This window comes from Copidosoma floridanum, unplaced genomic scaffold, assembly GCF_036245765.1.
Source record: "Copidosoma floridanum isolate Cflo_tuat_1 unplaced genomic scaffold, Cflo_Japanese_pri ptg000001l, whole genome shotgun sequence".
In the NCBI taxonomy this organism is placed as follows: Eukaryota; Metazoa; Arthropoda; class Insecta; order Hymenoptera; family Encyrtidae; genus Copidosoma; species Copidosoma floridanum.
Window position 1 is genome coordinate 12188343 of NW_028321878.1, and position 27537 is coordinate 12215879.

At 39.6% G+C, this 27537-nt stretch overlaps 1 protein-coding gene across 2 annotated transcripts in view; it reads right to left on the reverse strand.

Annotated features, from left to right (window-relative positions):
- The window catches only part of para (sodium voltage-gated channel paralytic), a 75314-nt gene that overhangs the window by 39982 nt on the left and 7795 nt on the right, over positions 1 to 27537 (reverse strand). For both annotated transcript variants that reach the window (XM_089594418.1, XM_089594423.1), the window contains exons 2-3: positions 1544 to 1621; positions 442 to 1064 (exon numbers count right to left, since the gene is read on the reverse strand). The gene's annotated coding sequence lies outside the window, so the exon portion shown is untranslated. The remainder of the gene's footprint in view (positions 1 to 441; positions 1065 to 1543; positions 1622 to 27537) is intronic.

The following is a 27537-nucleotide window of genomic DNA, read 5'->3' on the forward strand; positions in this document are numbered from 1 at the left end:
CTTCGATCAGACATGTCACGACCACGCAGTGGTGATGCTACGTGTAGATTATTTCGAATTCATTCAAGTGGACTTTTGTTACACATTTAATTTACTGTTTTTATCAACAAGAAATCAATAAATTTTCAAATCTTGTTTGACGTTATGATTGAAAAAGCCACATTTCGGATATCTATAACTTGCCGAGCAACATTTATACGTACAATTTTATTAAAATTTTTACGGAGCCTTAAAAATTTTACGAGACGTAAGAAACCAAGTTTGCATGGAAATACGTATATTGGAAACAACAGTCACATGCAACGGATGATTTCGTCGAAGCTTAGAGCTACCAACGAATGCAAGCTCCCGAAGTTTAGAAACTAAAACTCATTGCGTCACAAATGAGCGAACTTATTATTTCATAAAATTACCATATTCAAATTCGTCCAAAGAGCTCACCTTGCTACTGGTGCTAACAGTTTCGGAAGTGCCGAGCGCTGATGCTTCGCGGCGATCGAACGTCAACGATAAGAACAATGTCACCCGAAATCTTCTCCTTCGGCTGTTGCTGCTGCTTCCTCTTACTATGTGCCGTAGCTGCAACGACTCTCGCACCGCCAGCTGCAAATTTCGCTGCCCTCGGCCAAGCCCTACTCCTTCGAGTCGACGAGCGTGCTGATAGCGCCGGTAGCGCTAACGACGTCGGGAACAACAAATCGGCTAGTGCGGCGCTCAAGGACGACAGCGACGTTGCCGCCGCCACGACTACGGCTCGGGGTAGCGAGTGCGGCTCGAGAACGGACGGAGGCGCTAAACAGACGTGGCGACGGTGGCACCGGCCCTCGCTCCGCTTCTCTTTATCCTGGTGGCCGGGTCGCTGCTTGCGCGACCTAAGACGACAGCTGACGCGATTTTTGCTTCGGTTTCGGCTGCTACCCTTGTCCTCCTCCTCCTCCTTGTCCTCTGGCTGCCGGTTGCGCTTCTCGGTACTCGCTACGACCAGTGACGAACGCGGTGAGGCAGTGCCTGGTTTAATGGGGCCCGTCGTACAACTCGAACCAAGATTTTTCATGTCCGACCTGCTGATTGTTGTTGACGTTGGGTTTTTTTTTTTTTTTTTTTTTTTTTTTGCAGTGGAAGAAAGGTGCTTTTATTAGATTGATTTGATAACTGACAATAAATTATAACTGTTTTACGTCAAAGACAAAATAAAACATTGTTTTCTCATGGACAAGGACGATTGTCCGTTGTCGTGAAAAATTGTTCTTTTTTTTTTTTCAATTAGGAATTAATCTTTTTTGCATTATTTTTTATCGTAAAAACATAATAATGCAAAACATTAAACATCAATGTAAATTAATTGATCTATTGGAGTGATGAAAAAAGAACAATTTCCGTAGAACTTGATTTCAATTGAAACGTTAAATTGATGAAACGATGGTTATTTTAATAATTTGATATCAATTTTTTATCAAACAACAAAACTAATGATTCAAATGAGAGAAAAAATAAATAGTCGATCAATCGGTTTGAGGAAAAAAATGAGAAAAACCATACTCACGTATACATGAAGCGGCGGTTATAATCAATCTGATATCAGAATTATCATAGTATGCCCCACGTCAGTCAGTAATTTTATCTGCAACAACAAAATCAGAAGGGACAATGTTAAATTTACATGAAATATGTACACATATACAGAGTAAAATACAATGTAAAAGCCTACACGTGCTTGGTAATAACATAGCCGTAGCTCGTCCGACTGTATCCGGTTATTACTACTTAAAGAAAATCTGGGCCGTCTCGACTTTTACTACTCGACTTTCGTACTTACGCCAAACGCGCTTAAAGCCCCTCAACAAGTAGTAAAAGCGCGCGTTTGCCGATTATTGCCTGCGCCTTTCTATAGTTTCACCCCCTTTTCCCCAACCCTTCATCGATTTAATCTTGTAATGTGTGTACCTTCGTACAAACTTGAAGCATAAAAAAATCACACGCAAATATTATGTATAGGTACACACGAGGAAAGGTACAATTTTTATTGGAGATTCCTTTAATTGCTTTGCTCGTACCATAGAAACAGTAAATTAACGTTGGTGGTGCTACAAAGTACCTATAATACAGGGTTAATATGAGCGGAAGACAAATCGTACGGTAAAGAAAAGTTTCAAATTTGTTAATCACTGGTTAAATATATTATTTGAAACTCTGAATCGATCACAATAATGAAGGGAGCATGTATTTATGCATCATTGTAAATAATAATTTATCGTGATAGTGACCTACAGAGGTAAAAAGAGCCATCTATGTAATGTAATCTCGTAAGTGTCGCAGTGTTGAAACATGCTTTCTCAGTGACCAACGCCTACACTTTTAGAGATACACGAGTTGGAGTAAGTGTACAACAAAAAAAAAAAAAATAATAATAATGATAAAAAAAAAAGAGTGTGTAAGTAACCGTGCGATTTAACGGCCGATAGAGTACGAAACGTCACTCGCTCATATATACTATATAAGCAGTTTATTTCTTAAGACTTCATAAGTCTGTTACGCTGGCAGTGCTGTAGTATACGCGTGCCAGTGAGGCGATGAAAAATAAATTTCATTAAGATTAAGTGATCCAGAGTAAGTGTGTACGCGCGTATTCTTTTTTTTTCATGCACGTATATATGTGGGGGTGTGTGTGTGTGTAGGCAGTCACAAGTGCCATGGATTATCCGCATTTCTCGCTCGAGTATTAGCTCATCGATCAACGACTTTGTTTTCAAGTACAAAAGAAATCTCCATTAGGATTATTGGAGGTGTACGCGTGTGTGTGTGTGTGTGTGTATTGTAGGTAGGTGTGTCGCGCAAAGCCGAGCCCGAACTTCCTCATCGACATCTCCAAATATTCGATCGAGTACACGTGACTGTTTGCCGAGTTTTGCTTCAAAGGGGGGAGAGGGAGGAGGATGATCTGAAAATTGTTTTTTAACGTAATTACTGTTTGTTGTCTCTGTTTTTTCGTCGCAATGTTTCCTTGTTTATTTTGCTATTATTGTATATTTTATAATCCCTTCGTTACATCATTTGGGCGGATTGGGATCAACTTCGACCACCCTTAATTTGTATTATTTCGTTACTCCCTTGTTGTATACAGGTAAAAGTAAATTTTTGTTGAATATTTTTGCTGAGTAATAAATAAACAAAAAAGGAAAAAAAAAAAAAAAAAAGGGTAACAAACACAATCAACTAAAAATATGTTTGGTTGCTATTAAGGAACAACTAGTAAATATCAATGTTTTCGTAACTTTTGAATAAAATTATGATTTTTTTCCTTCCGCTTTTACGAATATGAATTGAAACAAAATAAAAATAATAGAATGTAAAAGAGAGCTTGGATGCTGTCTACATCACCACTGACCCTCCCATGTACCCACACATGCACATATGTATGTACCTCACGTGGTATACGTGATATATATCTGTACCCTCAGACAAAGCCACTAGCTCGCCAATCAATAGTCTACGAGCTCACCACGAATATACGGCTGCGAGGAGCAGTGGGTGTAAGTATGGGTGCATACATGTAGCATTGGAGTGGCGCGCCACTAATGCACCTAATCCACCACGAGTTCAGCCGGAAAACGATCGAAATTGTTACATTAGCCATTTTACCGTGTATGCCCCTTTACTCGTCTCGGTTTTACCCTGCATGTTGTTTTTGGTCACGATAACCATGCAATGCCAAAGCTGGCGAACCAACCGAGCGTACTCGATCCGTATGGATACGCACTCCGATGTGCACGCAAACAAGATATATAGATGTACCCAATCAATGAAGGTATCCAATCTATAATATCCCTTTCACTGAACCACTTAATAATCTCATAATCGACTGTGCACATACAATACGGGTACAGTTGACACATCGTATCGTGTAGGAACATATGTATCATTGTCACACCTCAATCGAGACCGATCAATTTGATGAGCGAAGAAGACACAAACTCTATGTATACTGTCGCCCGATGAAATATCATCCCGCGAATTGTATGCAATCGTCGACAGGGGGGTGTAATACTTCAAAGCACTGTATCGTCGGCGCAGTCCATTAAAAATAACCTTGTCGTGCACGGTATCGAAACAGCATAAATTCACAGACGCCCAATCGCCTAAACCCTGTTGCACATGTAATACACGGCAAAGGACTTCGACAAATTTTCCCGCAATATCTTCGGTAGTATCCGTAGCCTCGTGGCGCAAGGTATATAACTCAACTCCCACGCGCTTCGTCATTTGGTATTCAAATCGTACGCACCGCGAACGATGAACCGTCGGCAAACGTGCACGTCTACACGCTCCATCCGTATACACACAAATATGCGTATCGAGTAAGATGGAGAAAGGGGTATTTTTTATTTCAGGGGTCCTCTGGCTTTTACATCGAGTCCTAGAGCCTCGTGCACTATGTCGCGCGAGGGTAGAAACGCTTAACTCAAAGCCCGGAAATGGATAAAAGGACCAATCCTGCAAAACGTCCCGTTGCCTACATAAAAGAGGAATTTAAAAAGGGGTGCAATGTTTATTCAACACTTCTCATTTTCTCCGATGTTACGTATAGGGACCACATAGTGCACGACGATGTAATTCTCAGTACCGAGCATCGAAAAGGTCATCCCTTGTCTGTTATGTTTATTTGCTTTAACAATATAAAAAATTATCCTAATTAACTCAAAAATGAATCCTTAAAACAAATAGAGAAAGAGAACATTTCTCAAAAGGTTGAATCCTGAGAGTCACCGAAAGGGGGAAAAAAAAGGACGATCATCCTTCGAACTCGTGGGGAATCAAAGTACTCGGTATCTGTAGCTAAGCTCGTCATCGCGTAGAACACAAGGAAAGAAGGACAACAAGAAGAGAAGCTCAAAACGAATATACCGCATCCATCGCGGACGAGCTCATTACTGCTGCAGGACACCCCTAGATGGCATTTGGTATATATACATAAATGTGCAATCCATCGGACAATACACACAAGTCCACGAGCGCGTGTGCGCTTACGTCGTCGTCGACGGCGCCTTTGTCAAGGACACGCTACCACGGCTGCTATATATTACCGCCACTCGCTCTGTATGTGTAAGTGTATATCTGTATACGACCCACGAACCCCCAAGTATATACACATTGGCGAGTCACAAAGTTACACCCTTACCCCACGCTCCTGCCCATCCCCATTCATTCTGCGCGGATTCTCGGGGCTACAGCGAATAGCGTACAGCGTTCATGTCGGTGGTAGTGGTAGCTGCTCCTACGTCATGCACCAAGGGGCGTTGGTTATACCAACGTCGTCGCCGAAACGGTACGGCGAGAGCCTAGATACCACATCAGGCCTTGGATTTTTTTTTGCCCCCCGTACTCGCTAAAGGATGTCTTTCTTTTTTTTTTTTTCCCTCATTTTTCATATTTCACTTTGAATGTGCCGAGCATGTGACGAGACAGCGGCTGTCTGTTTTACTAGTCCAGAGTGCGTTGTACAGGATAATGGGCTGCCCGACTCAAGTGGCGAGTGTCTGTGTGCCAGGGAATCTATTATTGGACCTTGTGCCTTCTAATCGAAGCACAATGTCGTACTTGTGTATAGAATGATGCGCGTGCACGAGACTTTGCTTGTTACTTTGCACGCAGTGCGGTAATAATAGTTCTTTGTGGCTTTTTTTCTTTCTTTTTTTTCCCCCTCCAAGAGACCTTGTTGCGGGTTTATCTTCTCGATGTTACGAATTTTGGAGTGTAGTTGAAAATGTTTCTTTTTTGACGTGGTTTTTTTTTTTTGAATTAAAACAAGAAATTTTTTCGTTTTAATGGCAATTTATTTCACAACCACACATGACAAACTGCAGCTTAGATTTTCTTAAATAAAGAAAAAAAATAAAAGTCGTACAAGAAGCAATGAGTTTTTGACAAACTACTTTTTATCAATAATCATAACGTAACATCAATGACATGTATCACATGCGCTTATATACTAAATCCTGACGACGTTGTAATTATTATTCGTATTATTCGATAATTTTTTTATTGATCTGTTATCAACTTTATTTTTGTCGTCGTACATCTCATTATCTTTAACAGTTGGGACATTCTTTTTTGGAATGAATCGAACATTTTTTATTTTAAATTCTAATGTCAACTTTCTCTCGCAAGCTCCGGCACTCCAAAGGCTTCCTGTGACGTAAGGTCGCAAATACAATCGAGAACCTTTTCGTATAAACTCCACCCCAATGTTTGCTTTTACTTCGAAAGTCCACATTTTGGATGAATAAGCATCAACTATATCGTACAGGTTTTTATGAGTCTTAAAAAAATCATGGGTCTTCAATCTTAAATCTTCAAATTCATCAGCACCCGCATCCCCAAAAGTTTCCTTCGATGTGGCTTTTCCTTCCGCTGTGATTTCTACAGTAGGATACATCTTAACGAATTCTTTAACTGTTTTTGCATGGCTTTTGCAGTCAAGCAAATAATAGACGTTACTGTTGTCTATGTAACCCGTATCGGCCCACCAAATTTTCGTAATAGTTTCAGAAAAACTAAAACCAATGAAGATAAGTAGGGGTTGAAGTGGGTGCATCTTCACGCCGTTGACAAAACAAGAAGATGAGTTCCAGGGAATAAAAAATCTGTTAAATTACTGATTTCTGGCTGGAAACTCATTCGAATAGACTTTCCCAATAAGTGTCATACGTATAATACCTGATGGTATTATTGTTGCGCAATCATTAAAAAATTTGCCTGTAAAAATCGAAAATTACTAACACATATTTAATAGATAACATTTTTGTTTATCTAAATAATTACTTAATCCCTAAATTTAATTATAAACAGTTATAAGTGAGAAATCTCATTTTCCTACTTCGAGCGTTTTTGAGGGTCAGGTGTGCCCTCGGTAGAAACAAACAAGATTCGCTGCACAAGTGCCATCGCACCTCGGCTACACCTTACATCCCGGTGACGATGGCACTTATCCAACGAAAATTCTTATTATTATTTTTTAGGATTTACCAAAGGGAGTTTAAAAATTAAGTGCATTTGTTGCATGATAGTAGTTTTCGTCGGATAAGTGCCGATGCATACCAGCCTCTCAAAAACGCCCAAGGTAGGAAATGGTATATTTTTCAACATTTTTTCAAGAGAAAATTAATGAAAAGTAGTAAAATAAAACAAAAAACTTGTTACCTTACCTTAGTGGTTATGAACTTCAACACTATTTCGATATTCCAGCCTCAAAATAATGATGATCTCAATAAACAGCAAAAACTTTTACAAATCAAAACATCTCAAATTGTCCATACGTGAGAAAAAATATTTTGTCTGTATTTATGAGCTGCGAAGTGGAAAACGAGTTTACAAATTCAATGGGCGAATATTGACTATCGACAACGGCAGTATAACCAGAACTGACTGGGCTGTGGGGCTTTTGGCGTATATATACTGTAGTGGGTGTATCATGTACATGTCTGTGGTAATTGAAGTAAAAATAATACATTTGAATTTAGTCATTTTTTGGAAAAAATTAGGCTCGAAATTGATAACGCCATACACCGAAAACAAACGAGGAATGCCTGAGGCGTTTCTTTTCTACTTAAGACCCTATGAAAACAGTATGACACATCCTGCAGTTGTTACCGATAGTCTAAGAATTGAAGTGTCAACAAGATAATTCTGTTATCACAATTTCACTACTCATACATGGCGATAACAAAAACAAACCTCAGTACAACGCATAATTATATAAAAATGACCAAGTCTACATCTCCTGATATTTAAACAGCCAATGACATAAAGTGTTTAATTAAAGCGATATTCAAATTATTTACTTGACAAAAATATATGATAAAGTACCTACGGCAACGTACTACACAAGTTATACATGATGTTTATATTACAACGTTTTTTTGGCTTATTGTAAAAAAAATCTTGTAATAAGTGTGTTATTTATATTTAAATAGCTGTGGTCAAAAATAATTTTTGATTGTCATCTAACAGTAGGTTTTAACATCTTACGCATAAGCTTAAAGCTTAATAAATGATTAAAAATTGTTTTAATTAACGTACTACGATTTTTGTGTTGTGTATGCATACTTATACATATAGGTATATCGTTGTTTCTGTATATTTTATTTTTTAATACTCAAACAAACTTTCCATTTTTCTAGAAAAAAAAAAATTGTTTTGACTCACAGGTTTTTGGAGCATAACAAAGTTTTTTGGTTATTAAAGAAAATTTAGAACTGATTAATATGATTTTAATAAGTAAGGAAAATTGTTAACTTTTTACAACTGCTTTCATAGAAACCAAAATCATATATCTTAAAAGGAGTTTGATCAAAATAAATAAAGTTTTACGAGAATTGAGAAACGCATTTTTTTAAAGACAAATCGAGCGTTTAATTAAGATGTGGTTTTATACAAAACTTAAAAGGCATAACTTGATTATTAAAATATTAAATAATTTAACAATTTCAAAAATATTTGTACTGTTTTGTTGGAATAGAAACGGAATTTTAGCTACCGATTCCGACGCTCTTGTTCGAAAATTGCTTCGTAAAACTGTAAAAAAAAATACTGCACATTTTAGAGAAGTTTGAACTACGTATGTTAATTTGAGAACCACTTAGTAGATTACTAGTGAAAAAAAGTAGACAAGAATAACTATCCGTTCGTATATTTTCACACAGATTTATGTTTACGCTTTCACGCGTACTATAATTTTTTTCTTGAGTTGTTTTTAATCTCACAATTTTATTACAGATAAAAATCGCACATAAATGCAGTTTTTATCAAATATTATTGATATAGAATTTTTTCTTATGAACAAACCTTGCTTCTCTTAATTAATTGAATTTATATTCATCAGAGAATGACTAAATTTACGCACTTATTTCTTAATGTACTGTTTTAAAAAGAAAAGTTAATTTTTGTAACAAAAGACATTTAATAATAGAATCTAATCAGATGTCTGACTCAATTTATTTTTCATTATTGATAACGGAGGGCTTGTTACAAAATATTCAACTATTTCGTAATTACAGGGTACTGTTGCAGCTAACAGAAAATTAGTGAGAAAAAATTTAATTTTCCATTAGCTAGCCATGAAGACAAGAAAATAAAAACAAGATTATTCGGAAATATTATAACTATGATTTCACTTTTTTTTTTACAGATGATTTCGTTTCTGCAGTTTTGCAAGTAGGAAAAGGAAATTTTCAGTTTTAATGAAAAATAAAAAAACCTTAGAATTTTATAGGAGTAGGTAGAAAAAATTTATTTTAAAAATTCATATGTTACAAACTAAACTTAGACTATATTAAATACAAAGTAGATTATTAAAAAAAAAGGTAACCTTAAAATGTAGACTATACACTCAAAAAATTAAATTCACACGAAGAACATCGGATGAACTATTCTAAGTCATGTTTGATTATAATAACTTTAATTAAAAAATCAGTTTCTTCACTTTAAGATGGAAGTCGACGCATTTATTATCTTAATGGTGCAATGGCAGCTTCTTTTATCGATACTTCAATTTTGTTTATTTATTTACACGACAGCTAGTTGTTGCCTTCTTTTACGAAGACGAAGATCTGACTTCTTCATTTTTTATTTTGCAATTTCATCGTCATTTGTCTCATTGTCGGCGTAGTCAACGTTCTTTTTAAGTGCAGTATATTTTTTTTCAGAACAAAAATAAACCGATTTTAATGAAAATTGTATTGTTAACGTTCTAGGATGACCCCCGACACTATAAAGGGATCCTTCAACAAAAGGGCGCATACGCAAGTAAGAACCTTTCTTTTTGTACTCCACTCCAATTTTAGCTTTGGCATCGAAAGACCAAAGCTTGTACAAATGAGCATTAACTATATTATCTGGGGGTATTTCCTTGTTAATTAAACCGCGAGTTGTTTGGGTTCGGTTACGAAAATAGCCCTTTCTGCCTACATTACCAAAAGTTGCCCATGACTCTGCCCACGCTTTGTACTCAAGTTTCATAACGGGAAACATTTGAATGAATTCTTCGATCGTTGCTGCGTATTTCTTGTACTCTAACAACTGATATTCATGAGCATCGTTTAAATTACAAGTAGATGACCAATTGCACGTCTCGGTAGTATCGAAATAATAATAATTAATTAAAATGGGGGCCATGCAGTAGAGTAAGTTCATCTTGGCGTCGTTGACAGGACAAAATGATTGATTTAATAAGATGAAGAATTTTTGATTCGCTGATTTCTGGTTGAAAACTTTTTCGTGTTACTTCGAAGACTTTCCCAAAAAGTGTGATTATCTTGATGGTATTGTTGCGGAACTATCTCAAAATATGTACCTGTAGAAATAGAAAAATTACCAACTTGCAATACATGGAAATTTTTTTCATAAGAAAAAGTAATTGCTTAATCCGTAAACTTTATAATAAGCACTTTAAAGAGAAAAAATTTATTAATTATTGGTTGAAAGCTATCGTAGTTAAAGAGTTGAAAAATCGAACGTATTGCATAAAACACAACAATTCAATATTTACCGACAATACTCAACATACGATAATCGTGAAAGTGAATGATCGTTACATTCAATTAATTTTCTGTCATATTAAAATACTTATATCATCAAACATATCTATAAGGCCATAGCTTTAAAAAATATAAATATATTTTTTAATGAGTTAAAAGAATAAGAAAAAGCTGTTTTTCCTTTCAACAAAGATAAAATTAATGAAAAGTTTTGTAGTAAAATAAAAAAAAAAACTTGTTACCTTACCTTAGTGGTTATGAACTTCAACACTATTTCGATATTCCAGCCTCAAAATAATGATGATCTCAATAAACAGCAAAAACTTTTACAAATCAAAACATCTCAAATTGTCCATACGTGAGAAAAAATATTTTGTCTGTATTTATGAGCTGCGAAGTGGAAAACGAGTTTACAAATTCAATGGGCGAAAATTGACTATCGACAACGGCAGTATAACCAGAACTGACTGGGCTGTGGGGCTTTTGGCTTATATATACTGTAGTGGGTGTATGACGTACATGTCTGTGGTAATTGAAGTAAAAATAATACATTTGAATTTAGTCATTTTTTGGAAAAAATTAGGCTCGAAATTGATAACGCCATACACCGAAAACAAACAAGGAATGCCTGAGGCGTTTCTTTTCTACTTAAGACCCTATGAAAACAGTATGACACATCCTGCAGTTGTTACCGATAGTCTAAGAATTGAAGTGTCAACAAGATAATTCTGTTATCACAATTTCACTACTCATACATGGCGATAACAAAAACAAACCTCAGTACAACACATAATTAATTAAACGTGACCAATTCTACATCTCCTGATATTTAAACAGCCAATGACACAAAGTGTTTAGTTAAAGTGATATTCAAATTATTTACTTGACAAAAATATCTCTATTAGCGCATGATTTTTCAACTTCTGGAAAAAATTTAAAAATACGTAATTAATATTATCATCTTGTAAAAGGGGCATGTCGTACGTGACAAAGGTTTGTCTAATAGAAAATTCCTTAGTTTTTTTTACCTCTTTTACACTTTATACGATGCATATTTCGGATTCGTTGCTTTATTTACTAAAAAATTCCAAAATACTTTTATTTCATTACTAGGGTTACGAATTACTGCAAAACAAATAATTACAGAAAACAAACCGAATACTTAGTTCAATAGCCTAGAGAAATGAAATTCGTTTGAAGTAATAAATCGTCTAAAGCTTATAGTTATGGATGACTCAGCAACTTCATACAGATATTTGTACCACCAAAAGAATATATTCAGTTATTCATTTATACGTGCGTGATTCAAAATTTGAAAAACAAATAATCTTTCTACCTCGGGCGTTTTTGGTTGGAAAAGTAGGGTTTGCACCTCGTGCTTGCCCTCGCGACATGCGACACCAGGTACTAGAACTACCATTAATATCATTTTCTTTAGTATCCATGTGCAGAAAGCTTTAAGAAAGAAAATTTTATTCAAACAATTAGAAAAGAAGAGAGAGAGAGAGAGAAATGTGGGTCAACCTTCACTTCTGTTAAAGTTGCGTGCCAAATTTCAAATCGATATCGCAAACGATTGCCGAGCTGCTGGCTGCAGCCTTTTGTCACTCCTCGGCTGCTAGTCTGCCAGCATATTCGCACATGAGAACGGAGTTCGTAAATACGTTTTTCAAATTGACGTCCCCTACGATAATTGGGGACAAACTATTTATTAATCGTCTGAATTTTGGCTAGTAATGTTTGTTTGCTTGATTATTCAATTTCTTTTGGAAAATAATTTTTTTTTTTGTTAATTATTATTTAAAGAAGATTTTTAGTTATTCCATGAATATTTTAACGGGAAATTAATTGAGGTTTACTCAATAAAAAATTTTTTTTCTCTTTTACCACAATTTAACGTTCAATGGTACTATGGAATTGTTTGAATTTTATTGAAATAATTGAAAACTTTTTAAATATGAATTTTTTTTTTAATCACGACATTTTGTAGTAGCTGAATAACAACTGAATCAGCCTTAACTTTTAAAGAACGAAAACAAGATGAAGAAAGCACGAACAAAAATTCACAGGCATAGAATACGAAAGCATCTACCCGCAAAATCAGCTATTCCATTCGTTACCTTTTTTTTTCGACTTCCTAACTTTGGAATTTCATCGAGTCTCTGTACGAATATTATAAGGATACCAGTGTCGATTAAAAAATATTTTTAAATTTAAATACGATGGTTTTACATTTTTAAATCTATGTGTAATTTGGATCAATAGTGCACTGACTAAACTTACTTTATTCAAGCATAATAATGATGGCTCTACGTATTATCGTGTTGCGGTAAATTTTGTTCTTGTCGGGAAAGAGTAAAGTGAGGCACGTAATAAAGAATCGGTTCGTCATACTCGTAGAGGAAAAAAAAAACATTCCAGTGTACGAAAGTAGTTATCTTTACAATTATTTGTCCAAGTTAAAGTGATACGCATCGAATTGAAACTGTTCAGAATTCGGCCTGTCAAAAATATTTACAAAATCAAAGCAATAACCATTATTATTAATCGAACAATAATTAAGTGAGAAAAAAATCATATGCATACCTGCGAAGCAGTGTAAAAATTACACGCTGAATCAATGATATGTTTACTGTTTACGACTGATTTCTAAATTCGCAGAAATCTCTAACCTAATCCATGTGCATGCATTTTTTTCGAACTTTATACGTCCTACTTTCGAATTGTGGAACTGCATGGAATAATATACGTGCCAGAGCCCTATATGCTCCTCATGCCTCATTTATTAAACCAGGTTAAGAAGTTTTTGTTGAATAAATTAAAACTTTTTTTTTTTTTTTTTTTTTTTTCGATCAACGATTCATCTTTTTTCATAGAATTCGTCGCAGGGATCGTTTCTCACGGTCATCCTCAGAAGACTTTTTCCGTGCCCTGTTGAAATGCATTTCGAACTTTTTTGCCCATTGGACACTGACCGGTAAATGTATGTGCCTATGCGTAGTTTTTAACAGTCGCAGCTGCGTTCGTTCACCTTTTCTTTCACCAATATACTTCGTCATAGCAACGTCTTTCCCTATCTCAGTTACAAAAAAAAGTAGGTAAGAAAGAAAAAAATATTTACCCCTTACATATATGGCGTCTGATTAACTTGCTTGTCCAAGAACATAAAATAGAGATTAACAAGGGCGTGAGGGTACGGACAATCATTCAGGGTATACTCTCAAAAGCTCTACCTCGCGCATTCAAAGAAAAACAAACGATAAAGCCAATATAGTGCAAATCTACAGATGCAAGCAATTGTCAGCTGTTGGAGCTTGCGCGAGGACGAGAGATGGGAATGTGGGTACCGGGCAGGGGAAGGGAAAAAGCGCAAGCTCACTACGAGAATGTCCGCAAGCTCTGGGTGTGTAGGTAAAGAAGACAGCCAAGTGGGACGTAGTCAGCTGGTAGAAAAGCACAAGATGGTCATTTGTGTATGCGTGCACGTGTATTTCGCATGAAAGAAGCAAAAACCAGTGAGGGTAATGGTGGTGGTGAGATAGCGCCTGCGCTTGCGTTTGAGGGGTGCTACATGGCATGCCTACACACACCCACTCTCTCTCTCTCTTTCTCGGCTATGTAGGTATTACTGTCATGTATACTAATGTTCATGTGTGTGGTGAGGAGAAAAAGACAGAGAGAGAGGGGGGGGTGGGATCGTGACGTTACAAATCAGGCCGGGTACGTTGCGGAAAAATGTTGTCATGACGACGACTGCGCTGAGAAATCCCGGAGTAGGTGTATAAAAGTCACTGGCGAGGGAAAGAGAGGCGGATATAATGATTAAAGCTCGCGCGACTACTCGAATGCCTTTGCCGCGCAAATTCGTGCATTAATTGCTCGTGTGTTGTAATACACGCGTGTGCCGTTGCAAGTTGTACAAGTTACAGGATTTTAATAAGATGCGAATATGTTTGTTCATCATATATTTGGAGTTTAGAGAAAAATAAATTTTGTATGAAAAAAAAAAAAAAAACGGTGATATAATAATTTGCAAAGGACATTATATCAACAGTCTGGATGTTGAATTAATTGCCTTGGATTAAGTTACGCGAGTGGAGTAACGCGTTGAGAATGACGTACGTGACTGTGAAGCGTAAAAAATAAATTTTTGGCATCCCCGACAGCTCTGAGATGATGACAGTGAACCGATGTGTATCTACGAACTTGAGTAGAACAGGTGGGAAGTGATTTATGTTGGCAATGATGGACCCGACCATCCTGGCATTTACTACCGTGTATCCAAATTCACAAGTCCAACCGATTTTTGTGTCAATGATCGATAATGATTTAATCCAAGTTAAAACTGATTGAGATTGGAGATTCAGTGGTGTGAAAAATAATGCACCTGTAATCATTTTTAAAGTACTACAGAATTTGCCAATGTCACAGTATACAGTTTCTCCCTTCGAACCTCTCTGTCTCTCTCTCTCTTATAATTTTGACGCCTCTAGAGCCTCGCTTTTCATCACCCGAAAGCGTCCGACTCCCGATTTATATGTACTACACGTACGGACGCGCAAGAGCTTGCAAACAAAAGGAGAGAGAGAGAGAGAGAGAGCCAGGGTGTACTGTACATATATATGTGTGTAGATGGTTGGTCAGAGTATCGGAATAGCCTGACGTGAGAAGGAGGTGCGGCTTCGGCGTAATGACGGGCCTTTGATCTGGCTCGGCTACTCTTACCTCCCACACACACACATGCTTTTTCTTTTCTCTCCCTTAATCCCTTCCTTCTTCGAGATGCACGTACGTATTGCATACAGGTGCCGACAAGAGGCAGAGAAATACACGGGAGGAACAAAGGGGGTTGAGGACGTTCGGGAAGAGATGACGATGATGACGACGATACGAGAAACCAGAGATGGAGAGCTCTGTACTCTAGATCCTCGCATTTATTGGATTTTGCCTATTCAACCGAATGAGAGAGGGAGAAAAGGACCCTGGAATCCGCCGCGTCTTTGCTTTTATCGGCGTTTCAACGCGTGGTTTTCCTGTATCTGATCCCACCCCCCCCCCCCTTTTTTTTTCTTTCTCCACTGCTTCTTTGCTGATTTTTTCTCATTGTGCTGTACGACTGCGAGGTATTTTCGTCCTGATCTCTCTTTTTACCTCTTTTTTGGGGGAAGGGGAGGTTTTTCATCCCTATATGATTCATCGCTTTTAACCCGCGCCCTTGGCGGTACTCGCGTGTGGCTTTTTCGTACTTTTTGGCTCTTCAATCAGACCTGGGGCGAAAAAAAAAAAAAAAAAAAAGATTCGCGTTTCGTGACTGGGCACAAAATAGAAATTCCGATAAGGACAGAAGGTAGGTATTCTTCATGGGTTTTATATTCGCGTCACGATGATGCGGTGTATTAATGATGTTTGAGTTCCAAGCAATTTTTGTTTTTAAACAGCGAAATATTTGGTGACTCAATTTTTTAAACGAATGAAAAATTATACAATAGGACAACGACGCTTGGTCAAAACGACACCGAATGACGAGTAAGAAGTACCTTAGAGCCCAACAGACGCGTATTTGCGGGCGAATTTTACCTTTTTACGCCACTCGCACACGTGTGCGTCTCGCATCGTACGTTTTCCACGCACGAAACAGCTGTCAATTACACAATGACAGCTCGATACCGAAGCTTAGCACACGAGCCGTCGACGTCGGAAACACGTGCCCGGGATACAAGCGCACACGTGTGTGTGTGTGTGTCCTATGAATAACGCGATGAACGAAAAAGATGAGTATTATTATTCCAGAGGTCGATATTTTGACAATTTCAATTCGCTGTGTACGATACGTGCAACGCGATACATTCACCGATTGGAAGCAGCTTCCTCCGATTCAAATCCGAGATGGCTTCTCGAGCTGTGAATGTCACAGGTACCTGACGTATACGTGCGAGTGGATGCTTTGAACTCTGGCAAAAACGTGTGAACTGTGTAAATGTGGGATATGGGAAAATTTTTGGTTTCAAAAAAGTACCATTTGAATACTTGTCAAGCAACAAGAAGCAAATAAACGTTATAACGAATCGTCGAACGAATAGAGCTTTGGTTGAAAAACACTGGGAAAACTCTTTTGTGTGCGCCACACCAACTGAAACTTTTTTTTCACAGAGACAGTTGTTTTGTCATACTTGAACTGATTCCAGTGAAATTTAATTTCTCAACGGCAAATAAAAGAGTTTGTCGAGCAAGGGTTTTATCAGTAGATAGGGGCAGCGTTGAGGGCCTGACTTGAGATGTTGCTGGACAAACAAATCCTTTTTTTCTTCTTTTTTTTTTTTTTTAGCGTAATTGAAAAACAGCGTACGTTGCGATGCGAAAGTAGATCAATTGAAATCGATACTGCATACATTATGTTTGACTTCTTTCCTCCACCTTACGACTGGCCGATCAGAGTTACTTTTTTTCAAGAGTATCTTTCTTGGTTTTACTGCAGCTGGGGGAGTCCTTGGCGAGTTGATCGGGACTACTAATGTCCACAGCAGATAGTCCGACCTGATTTTCCAATGGTTGTTGTTGTTTGCCTTTATTAGAGCGCAGCAGTCCAAACTCTTGCCACATTTGTAACCGCGCGAATTTTTTATCGCATGGTTTTTACGTTAAGCGTTTGAAACGTCGTGAAAATCCACTCGCTGGTTTCTTGACTCCACACCAAATGAGGGCATTAATATGTTACTCAAAGCGTTCAATATTAAATGAAATAAAGAAGAAAAAAAAAAAAATAGCAACGCTAACACCTCCACCTCGATCACACTCGTGCATTCCAAAAGAGCGATCCAATTTTCTAAAGGTTCGCACGGTGCTTTTGAATTATTGATCAGCCGATTCGGACGTGCTGGGTGTATACAATGGATCTTATTTTTCTCTCTCTCTCCCTGCAATAATGCATATTTCAGGAAGAAAACTCCCTTTCCCGAGACAAAGACGCTACCTGTTCTGGCAATATCTACTCGTTTGAAGACTTCTTATGTTTCCCTTACCGTACTATTATCAGAGTTTAGGACAGCCATACTCTTGCACACAATTTTTTTTTTTTTTTTTTTTGCTTTCTAGAGTGAAAGTGAAATATATGGGTCTGTGGCCAGTTTTATCAAGCGTATCCAGGCTAATGACGCGTCGTAAAGTGTTTTTTGAGGTAAACAGTTTTAAGAACGAATTTTATACAGCAATGTTTGACGTGTGTTTCAATTTTCCATTTCGGCAAAAATTTTTTCGGAGCAATACCATTTTAATTGAATTATTACCTGTAGCCAGCGAGGGATTCGTTTTTGTGACATTTTTTTTATCTTTTCATATCTGCAAGAGATGACAACGAGTATTCCCTATAAATATAATTTGACAAAACAATCCCGTAACTACTCTGAACAAAAAAAAAAAAAAAAAAAGCAACAACACCTAAATATTGTAAAGAAATAAGGAAAAAAAAAAAAGGTAACAGTAAGTGTGCAGAGAGTTTATCTCTTTATGAAGGCAAGTGAGCGCGTAGACGCGGAGAAAAGCGCGCTGTCGCTCGTTGTTTTTCTCCCCTCGTGCAAGGTTCAAGGTTGGGGCTCACCATGGAGGATCAATACGCGCAATTTTGCGGTCAAACGAATCCCTTTCCTTCGTTCGCCGAACGCGACGTGTAGCTCTGTACCATATAGCTACGGCCGTACACGTACTGCACACACCGGCGACGCCTCCTATACGTACCATCGGCTCGTCTTGGTGTACGTTTACACACAGCTCTTGCCGAGAAGTGCACTCGACAGCTCGGCGACAGCTAGGCCTCTTTTTCTCTTCCACACTCCCAACTTGTTCTCCCTTCCCTCCTTTGATCGCTGTTTTTCCCTTTTCCGCACAATGGGCACATTTGTGAACGCACATAATGCCACGGTAAAGAAAAAAAAAGCAAAGCAGTGCAATGAAAGGAACGTACAGTATGCTTTCCCTCCTCCCGTTGTTATCCTCTTTTGCGCAGTCATGCCGTAGACTTTTCATTTTTTCACTCGCATAGTTTCGAGCCGACGGCTCAGTCACTTTCCCTCTTTTGTTTTTCCTGCTGGAAAGAAAATAAAACGGCTCTTGCACTTGTGTGCGCGTTGTTTCTTGGATTATGCACCTCGTTCGAGGGCCCTTTTTTCTACGATTGTCTTTTTCCGACTGCCAAATCGCGGCCAGAGTGCCCTGCCATGTACACTCACTGTTGTTGCCTGCAGACAGCCGCAGTAGTCACAGACGAGTTTGGTCAGACGGGGCATTTTTTTTTTTTCTTCTTCTCCAATTTATCGGGAATCCCCTCGTTTTGTGACGAGTAAAAGGAAACATTACCGTGTCCAACAGGCTCGAAACATCAAAATAATTCACACTGTCCAAATATGGGTCGCCGGTGCGTGTATATGGAATCGATAAAAACAACCAATCACGAAAAGCGTAAACATGGATACCGTACGAGGTATGAGCCCACGGTATCCACATAGTCACCAGCTCTCGCGTATTTGTTTTTCATTAATTAAACTCTCCGAGTTTCATCGGCCACGTCGATTTCAATGGTCTGCGCTTCGCTGAACGCTCGGTACCCACCACCCCACTCGCCAATCGAACTGGCATCCACTCGGCTGTACCCTCCAAAACCTTCTTTTTTTTTTGTGTATATACTTTAACTATATACGTACAACAAACTAACAAACGCCTCGGTCTCACACCAATCGGTGGGGGAGTGCTCGCAACGTATACGCATGTACACAAACTCGTGGCACTACCCCGTGTCCCTGTCCTACTCGTGGGTGTGCGTGTATATAGAGGTGGACACGGGAATTACAGAAAATCGAAGTTCTAATTACGCCTCGGGAGCTGTATGGGGTCGCGTCGGGCCGATTTCTCGGAAGACGACCGCGATACACGCGCGCGTGCGCTGTAAGCCGATGACGATGGTGTGCTCGCGGTGCCCTAGTAAATACATGCACGGGTATACACGTATACACACCAGGGCGCTTGGATTGATAGGTGAGTGGCACGGTTGTTGTTTGTTTTTTTGTTTTTGTTTTTTTTTCCCCTTTCGTTTGACTCCATGTAAGTGTGACTTTTTGGCGGGGCGGTCAATGGTGATTACAGGTGTTAAAGGTTACGCTAAACTTCGACAGGTGACCATCAAGCGTAGGAAAAAATCGGAAAAAGTGTTTATTTTTTAATTCCCAAAACTTACAGAGATGGGTGATTAGTGACTTGAACGATGATTGACAAATGAGTCGAAACGAGGTGTGCGAAGAAGAAAAAAAAAAAGGAAAAATAAAAGGTCGAGCGAGCCCTCGTTTGCACACATCTCGACGCGATGTAACGAGGACGTATGTGGTTAAAATAAATTTCTCGTTGCGCCGAGTAATCATCTCGTGGATTATCATTGTTTGCAAAGTGAATAGTATGGTTTGCCACGGAAGGGGGAACGTCTCGGCCAGGGACTCGACTTACGTCACGTACACCGATGACGCGCGATTGTTAAAATCACCGGTAAAAGCGTGTCGTTTCGAGACTCGATGGCAACGACGAGTGAAGAACCACTGCACACAGTTTTTGTCCCACGCATATTGCTCGACGAGGGAGTATTCACGATCAATCAGTGCTCTTTGTCGAATTCCAAGAGTACGTATCCAACGGAGGGTTAAACTCTTCCTCGAAAACGACACTTCCGCGTCTCTCATTCAGCCACATAATAGCCCTAAAATACGCGAATGCACGTCGATCGATGAACCATGAAAGAATCTATTTTCCTAGAGAAAGAAAAAACGAAACACTTCCGTTTCAACGCCGGAATCTGCGAGTATATAGCACAACATCCCACCGCAAAATAGCAAATGGCCATCCAAAGGCCCTGAAAAACTAAGGTAAAATAAAAAAAAAAGGGAAAGAAAGCACGTGTTCGGCGGCCGGAAAAGCTGTTATGACCGAAGCAGAAACGGGAATGGTCGGATGGTTGATGATGACTATCGGTGGTAAGAGCCCGCGGGGCAGGCCGGTTAAAGCTCGTCGATCGTCCATTTCCCGTCGCAGGATGACGCATTAACGGCCCTTCGATTCGTTCGCTCCACCTGTATGCACCAACCTCCGACCATCGCTACCCCACGGAGGCGAAGCCAAAATCGACCATTGGTTTCCTACACTCTTTCGCTCGGGTGGATGTAACATTACCAAAGGGACTATCACTCTGCTGCGAGTCTTCGTCTCGTTTTTCAAAAGTGTGTTGCGCGGCAACAAGAGAAATGGACTGGCCGAAACCGAATATTTCTCGGGGACAGGGGTGGAATAAAGAAAATACATGTATCCGTGTCCTCGAACGGTGCACTAAGCGTATGTCCATACCGAGGGCTGTTTTGTTCCATGAGCTCCCTTGGACGTGAAGGGATGAAAAAAAATGTAGGAGCGGTCACGACGATCAGTCAGGGAAACGTATTGTTTGCGGTCACATTCGAGCTGTTGTTCTCTTGTCGGGGATGCTCGGGTGGATCGATACATAGACGCGTATGTACGCGTACGTTGTAGAAACTATAAGAAGATACTGGATGGATCGTGTTATTGATGTGAAAAAATGGGTTGTTGCTGCGTGTATCGATATCGTGAGAACCAATGCTTCTACATGAACCCCAAAAAGACAATGATATTGTTGTTCGTGAAAATATAAATACACCGTAAACGCTTGCGTAGGAATGAAATAAAAAAAAGAAGAAAAAAATACCATGAAAAATATTATTAGAGCCATCTCTTGAGTCCTAGTTGGGGGATATCCCGAAAATCACGTATCAAAAGGATCTCTCTGCCTCCCCCCCCCCCCATCTGATGGAAAGCTTCGAACAAAGGGGAAAAACACGCTCGGTCTGTTTACAGTTGCAACAAGGCAATGGGTGGAATTCAATTTGTTTGCCGCTTCCCTACGTAGCAGTACAGAACAAGAATAGCCGCTGTTTGCGTTGATGCATAAGTTTGTGCCTCCTCCGAGGGAGAAGAGGCGAGTGTATAATGGAGGAGTCGACGTGAAGAATTGACGACTTTGTAGATACGTTTGTGTAACAGGCACACTCGCGCCGACCGAGAGGGGAGATATATAAAACTCGTTCCGTGAGATCTCGGGTGTATGTATTTGCCGGTGGCGGGGGGGGTGGTTTTTGGTACGTGACATAATGAAGTGCTTGTTTTCGCATTCAAATGGCGCCGAAAGAGGAAAAAACCCATGTCTGCAGTTATACTTTATCGCTGAGAGTTTTATCGCCAATAGTGGATACCAGTTACTTCTTCCATAACTTGTGGATTTTGTTGCATTTTTTTATTTATTTTTTTTTTTTTCAGATGTCATATTAACGAGTTTCAGTAGTAAACTCAACCAATAGTCGGACGGAGTTGTACATTTGCGAATCGGATAGGGAGGAACTGCGCAAAAGCAAAATCGATGGGTACGTCAATCGAGAGAAGCCTCGTCCGCATGACCGATTTCAGATAACGTCATTTCTGCTGCTGCGGTGCCCATGTATTTTTTTTTTTTTTCCTCCCATTGAATGTTTGTGATTGACAGCGCATCAAACGCGGTACAAGTATCTTATTTCGATTGCCCGCTGGCATGACCCATACATGGCAGTGACTTGTTTATTTTCCTTTCTCTCTTCAGGCACAGTCGCTTCCCAGGAGTGCTTTGTGTTATCGACAGAAAAAAAAAAAAAAAAAAAAAATTGTCACCGTGCATTATATTATTTTCTGTTGGCTTCGAGCACTAAAATTAGTAAAAAAAAAAAAAAAAAAAAACACGATGTATGGATAAACTACTTTCGGAAAGTCCAATTTATTTTGGATGCATCGAAAATACGAGTAGAGGTACAGTTTTTCCCGGCTCTCCATACACATCACCAGAGATCCTCGACCCCGATAGATTTACCCCTGTAATGTACAAACGGAGTTTATTCGTCGATTCATGCGGAACACCTGTACCGGGACTGGGAGATACCCAGCGATGGTGGGGGAGGAAAGAGAGAAAAAAAACAGAAAAGATAAATAGGTCCGTTTTCGCTGAGCGGGGACGAACAAAAATGTAGGGACGTTTTATGGTCTCTCCAAATTTGTTTTTCCAGTGGAAATATCTCATTTCGTACGCCCGAAATCCGGTTACTCGGGGCGTGGGACCGAGTTAATTAAAGTGCGCTAGGGGGCGGGGTAAGAGACGGCCGGGGGCTTCGAGCGAAATTTCAATTCAAGCAGCGGGTGAACTCTGTTTTGGATTTTGATAAATTTTGCTGGAACAGCTCTTTCCTTTCGATAAACGTTGCACCAATGTTGATGCCACTGCGCCGAGTATCGTCTCTGGACGCGGTACGGCACACCACCTACGAGATTGATGTAAATATTGGCTTGTTTATCGTGCGCTTACCGTATTAAATGCGCGGGGGGATGTTTATATTTGCCGAATCATGTAATGGGGGTCAAAGTTTTCTTTTTTCTTTTTTTTTTTTTTTGTTGCTTTTCATTTTGACGGAACAGCAGTGAATGAGGAGAAAATTTTCGTACATCATGTCACAGTGGAGAATTTACGAGATTGAGGAGTCCAAAAGAAAGAAAAAATTAATAAGGTTTTTATACAAACGGACGAAAAAATCGAGACGCGTTACAAATCAATTTGGGCTTAAGACTCGTGTTCGTCGACCCTCCCTCCAAAAAAATGCCACTGTACATGCGGTGCCATTTTTGTGTGTGGTTAATTCCTTTATTCGTCATTGTAAAACAACCAAGAACAGATCATCGTTTAAGCATCAATCCCACCACCAGCCGGTGAAAAAAAAAGTCTAGCCGAGAGTTAAAACCCCTAGTTACCCCGAAATACGTGATGAAAAAACAAAAAAGCTCGAAAAAAAAAAAAAAAAAACGAGATAAAGCTTAATAAAAAAGACTCAGACGACACAGGCTGTGCGCCGAACGTTCAATCTCACCCTCTTTCCCGGCTATCACGACCAATCTTTCAATTATGAAAAAAGCCTCTAAAAATAAGGGGAGAGCAAAAAAACACACACACACACGCGCGCGGAGCCAGTGAGAAACTACTAGAGCAAAGGCCAGTGGGGGAGGAAGGCAAAGCTCCTTCCGAGGGTGAAAAGCGATGATCGTCTAGGTGCGAGGGTCGATTAATCAACGTCGCACGCAGTGCACGAATTGTACAACGTTGGCATCGATTTACGCGTTGCGGCAATAAGGGGCTCCCAAAAAAACCTGACCTCTCCTTTTATTTTTACCTCTCGCACCTGTTAGGATTGCGTATGTATTTTGTACAACGTAACCGAACATAGATTAGAGAATCGTTGAATTAAAACATCCCGAAAAAGACATCATATCCTCCATGAGATGGCACGTAACCGTCTAAAAAACTGGCCTTATCACTATAGCTCTGCTTTCCCCGTAACGTACATATGTAGGTAATTTTTTTCTACTCGACAGTAAAACTCAAGACTCGTCTCTTTATCTCCATACAGATCTAATTGCATATCAGGGACACAGGTAAGTGAAAACTTAAATTACATTTGCAGGTATGGGTATACAGGTGTGCGAGGGAGTAGTTGGGTGTACCATAGAGAGGAGTGGCCAAAGCCTTTTAGCGTGAATTTACTCGTGTAATTTTATTTTTCTTTTTTTCATTTTGAGTAACTTTCAGGCTGACCTTAATTCCCATTATATCGCGCCTAGCTCATCATACTGGTAATGATGTTATTCGATGATGGATGTGTTTGCACCTACATATTTATACAGTGTGTAGCACCTACGCGTAATGGCCTTGATACTAGTCTGTTTGTCGCTTTAATTAATTTTTGCTTTCTCGTAGAGTATGATTTGCATTTTTGAAAGAAAAAAAAAAAATAATAAAAACTAACAATTAATTTTTAAGAGATAACAATACTGAGGGATATTTTTTCAATTAAAATTTTAATCAATATTTAGATTTGTGCAAATTCGACGCGGTAGTTTCAATGAACAATTCAATTTGTTTAAAAACGTTGGAGCAAAAAACTGTTAAAACACAAGACACTGAAAAACGTTACGATCAGACGGAGAAATAGTATGTAAATGCGTACATGGTGGGTTTTTCATATGCCAGAACGAATGGCCTACTTAGGTATCACTGACACCAGCAGGGGTCAGACGGTATATTCGATATTCGCGAACATTTTGAGCCGTCGAAAGATATTGCATTCGCGACGTCTTGACTCGTTCACCGGATATTGCCGACCAAAAGGGGATATTAAACAATACAATTCAAAGATCTTTCTTATAAAAATTCCAACGTCGTAACCATTCGTTACGATTTTTTTTTTTTTTTTTCACGCTTGAGTCAACTCACCGTTACATTATCCCATTTTCCATTTTACTCGTACGGTCGGTGGCTTTTTGTACGAATGAAATAAAATTTCAACAAGCTCGCATTGAATTTTTCTCGTTGATAAATGGAAACAAAGCCATGAAATTGAAACACACTTGTGTGCGTACACTACTGAAATATAAACGGACATGTGTCGATATAACCGGCGAAAAACAAGGGTAACAAAGATCAAATCATGATTCGGGATACTGCAACACGAGACTTTGCCTCGAATATCATAGACGAAGAAAAATCAAGGAAGGCCAGGCTAACGCACACGATAAAAGCGCAGCTATAGCGTCAAAACAGAGAAATAAAGAAAGAGAGGGAACTTTTTCGTCTGGGGTTGGCCAACGGTGCTGTCAATCTAAATTCATAAAGCGCAGCCGTGGAAGCGTGTGTGTGTGTGTGTGTGTGTACGTGTACGCGAAAAAAAAAGAGATGGGCTACTAACCCAGATTCAAGAAGGTCATCTCTCTCCCTCTCTCTTTCGCTATGCCCATGTATGCCCCGTACCAACTAACCCCCGTCGCGTTTGCGCAGTTGCACGGGGTGGAGCTGCTTGTTGGCTGGCCTCTTTTAACGAAAACGTTCGACAACGTACACGCAAACACACACAAACACGTTTGAGCGGGGGTGCGTGCGTGCATTGTGCACGTACCGAGAGAGAGAGAGAGTCGTGACGAAGTGCACGAGAAGTATGAAAAAGAAAAAAAATAAAGAAAATATAAAGATAATCACGCGGGAGAAATCGCAAGTACCCCTGTACATAATGTGTATGCGTGGGTGTATGGATGCGTGAACGCGTGTACTAATGTATTTTACGAGTGTTTATAACGTGCCGTGCACAAGTCAGGGGGTGAGCCGAGCCAACTCGGTTAGCCTCGTTTTTTTCTGTTTTTTTTTTCTTTTTTCTTTCTTTCCTACCTCTTTGCGCGTTCTTTCTTTCGTTCGTGCAACTCCATTCCTCCTCCCCTCCTGCCCCGAAGTATACGTTCGCTTTCTCTCTCCCCCGCTCGGCTTAACATTGGATATGTGAAATTACTCGCGTGCGCGTTGTGTTTTTCTTTTTTTTTTTTTTCTCCCTCTCTCTCCAGCTACTCCTTCTTCTACCCCTGCCTCTTCTCTGCTTCTCAGTTAATTAAAGCTGAAAGTTTTTACTTTGGCGTATAACGTGCAGTGCAGTGGGTGCTAGCGCGATATACGTAAAGGTGTAGGGTACCCCCTCCCCCCAACAACCCCCTCCGAGCTTGTTGTTGTTTTTCTTGTTTCGCGCGGACAATGTGCGACACTTAAACTTCCGCACTGAGCTTTGGGAACTACCTATGTGTGTATATATGTGTCGCTGCTGCGGTAGCTGCGCAATTTGGTTGGATGAATGTGTGAAACGAAAATGTATGTCGAAAATTAATCCGCTGCGTGACACGTGACGTGGATGGAATTTTTTTTTTCTTTTAGAATATTGCGTAAACTGTTTTTCATCGCTACTTATTTAATTTAATTTTTTTTTTTTTTTTTTTTTTTTTTTTTTTTTCAATTAAATGTGAGTGTCGCGTATTTGGTGCTCACGCGATGTGTTTCATTTAACAGAGACAGGAAGGAGTCGTTCGCGTTTTGTGTAATAACACAAAAAAAGGACACAAAGCCTCTTAGCTTCTTAGTCGTGGAGGTCCGATCTTATGTAAAAAAAAAAAAACCTTAACTGCACTAAAAAAGAAATCATTCATGTCTGCATGCACAATCGTATATTTCCTTGTGTGAAAGGAGTTTTTCTTTTTTTTTTGTTATAGTAGGTACACAGTATCTTAAGCAAAAATTCATGTAATTGAAATGAAATTAAAAAAAAAAAAAAAAAAACAGCATCGCTTAACTCATCAATCAAAAAAATATAATTTAGTCCAAATTGGATTTCCGGCGGAGGCAGTAAAATCCGATACGTTTAATCCAATACCCAACAATCGCCGCCCTGAAAGTACCCTAAGCACCCCATACACACACACGCGCGCACACGTACGGTTTCAACCCCTAAGTGATTGAGCCCCCCGGGTTTAAAATTAACCGTCTCCCCGTAACTAGAAATTCTTTTATTCATGAGCAACGCAACCCTCGTCTCTGCAGACGCCAACACCCACCCTCTCTCCTCTTGAAGAAAGTTTCAACGCCTTAAACGCCCGAATTTCGGCTCTGATACCTTCGAGCGAGGACACACACACACACACATACCCATCTTGGGGAAAAGGGCCATCCATAATGTAGGCAGGGAGGAACAAAATCGAGCGAGCTCCTCGGGTTCGTGGACTCCCATGGGACGGCCATAAACTGGCGCGCGGGCTCGAAAGGGAAGGAAAAAAAAAGAAAAAAGTACATGGGAGGAGGGAGGAGAGAGACCGATGGCCTCTAAAAAAGAACACCGCGCTGCTCCCCTCTTCATTTTTTGACGCGCATGCGGCTTCCCCCCTCCCCCACCCACCCTCGTTCTGGTCAAGCGCACCGCGGTGGTTTCGACCGGGGCTCCGCGAACCAAACCCGAGCTTTGATTTTTCGGGTACTCGAGTCGATGGGAGAAAGTAATTTTTCGTTTAGGTACCCGTTGTACTCGCTACACGT